We start from the raw sequence: 2,500 nt of genomic DNA on the forward strand, positions 1-2,500 counted from the left end.
ATCATCATCATCATCCTTATATTTATCATAATCATCAACGTTATATCTTTTCAGCTGACAGTTAGATAAATAACACGTATCTATTTTAATCCTAAATGATTACATGAAGATACCCGTAGGTCTTATGTTATAAGTGAATAGTGGTCATGGAAGATTAACTCTTATACTGTATTTGAAATCCTAATTGCCATTGTATTACCGTTACTCACGCCCTTATTGCCGTCAAATCAAATGGAAACAGCGAATACATTATCCAACATTATACAAGGCCTATTTCACAGAACACATACGCTCCCTACACAATCATACTTCGCTTTACCGGATCAGTACCCATCTATGTTGGTTATGATATTGGTTGTTATGCTGCTATGTTAGCGATCGGGAGTGAAGCATATGCTGCTAGGATAAACAGGACCTGGTCGATGTTCAACTAGGAGTGAAATGAGTCTAGTGTACCGTGCCTTGTGGAGTGTGGGAGTAGGGGTAAGTGCGGGGGAAGAGGGGGTGATCTGGCTGGAGTGGTTTCAAGTGATGAGTGTTATGTGTCCCGTTATGTTTTTGTTGTTCTCTCTCTCTCTCTCTCTCTCTCTCTCTCTCTCTCTCTCTCTCTCTCTCTCTCTCTCTCTCTCTCTCTCTCTCTCTCTCTCTCTTTCTATCTAGCTATCTAGCTATCAGTCCATCTATCTATATATCCATTTCTAGCTATCTATCTGTCTGCTTATCTATCACAAGCTCACACGTATGAAAATTCACAAACACCTTCCTCATATCCACTGTCCACTTCACCCCACCCCTCTACCCCTCAACCCTCCACCCTCCTTCCGTCTGCGCTGCTCCTACCCCCCTCCAGCCCTCCTCCATTTGCCCCCCCCCCCCCGTTCCTCACAGGCTGCAACGGAGGAGCGCCGAGCCGACTCTCGCAGACGGGTCGGCGCCAAGCTGCGGGTCTGCACTGCGTCTCTGGCACCGGCGCCGAGTCCCCGGGCCGTGTTCTGTGGGCGTGGTCTTCAGGGGAGTGGCCTCTGGGCGTGTCCTGGCGCCAGACAAGGAGTGCCGTCCCATCTTCAATTTCTTTGTCCTTGTCCCTCAGCCTCTGCATCTCCTTCTCCCTCTTTCTCTCCCTCTCCCTCTTCCTCTCACTCTCTCACTCCCTCTTCTTCTCCGTCTCCCTCTCCCTTTCCTTATATATATATATAATATATATATATATATATATATATATATATATATATATATATATATATATATATATATATATATATATATATATATATATATATATATATATATATATATATATATATTATATATATATATATATATATATATATATATATATGCAGTAACATGCAAGAATAATCAAAGATATTTTTTAAAATCATACTCTGCCACCTTCTTATTTGTCAACATAACTGGCAAATTTCTCCCCTTATTTGAGGAACAAACAAAGGAATTTGGCGACAGAAAAAAACGTTGGGTGGGATAAGTGCACCACCCCTGACCCCCCCCCCTTCTACCTCCTCGATTCGCCCCCTCGGAAACAAGAGAATCAAGAGAGAAATGGCGATAACATTTGGAATATCATGAAACAAAAGTAAAATGTTTAATTAAGATGGTTTATCTTGTGTAAAAGAGAAATGAGGACGAGATTTATTTCAACTAAGTAAAAACTGACCTTAGGATCAGATATGTTGTTTATTCATTTTAATTACTTTTTCTGATCATTCATTCACTTATGCATTCACTTGTCCTTCAATTATCCATTTATCTTTATATTTCCTCTGAGCATTTACACTTTCGTTCGTTCATTAATCTGACTCAGCCTTCAGTGACTTCCTCCTTTATTTATTAATCAATTAACTGGCCCATTTATTAAATTTACTCGCACATTATTCATCCCCGCAAATATTCACTCTTTAATCCTTGTCAAATAGTGTTTTCGATATCCAGGCATTAGCATATATCAAGCCAGAAATCAACATCGTTAACAATTCTGTTTACTAGTAATGTTCTACAATAACAAACAATTACAACGCTGGTCATTCGACTGTCCCTGTGTGTGTGTGTGTGTGTGTGTGTGTGTGTGTGTGTGTGTGTGTGTGTGTGTGTGTGTGTGTGTGTGTGTGTGTGTGTTGTGTGTGTGTGTGTGTTGTTGTGGTGTGTGTGTGTGTGTTGTTTTTGTTTGTGGTGTGTGTGTGTGTTGTGTGTGTGTGTGTGTGTGTGTGTGTGTGTGTGTGTGTGTGTGTGTGTGTGTGTGTGTGTGTGTGTGTGTGTGTGTGTGTGACTGTAAAGTAAAATGGATACTTGAATAATTAAAACGCATCATGCAGACCATTTATTTTAGTGCATATTCAAGATGATGACAAAAAAAATAATCTCACAGTCAAATTCAACAGTTAGGAAGTAAACACATTTTTTTCCACACCTAGGTCCTCCGATATATGTAAATTTTCCACACATTCCATGGTTGTAACATAACACAGACTGTCATATCATTTGT

This window comes from Penaeus monodon, chromosome 4 (assembly GCF_015228065.2).
Source record: "Penaeus monodon isolate SGIC_2016 chromosome 4, NSTDA_Pmon_1, whole genome shotgun sequence".
Classification (NCBI taxonomy): domain Eukaryota; kingdom Metazoa; phylum Arthropoda; class Malacostraca; order Decapoda; family Penaeidae; genus Penaeus; species Penaeus monodon.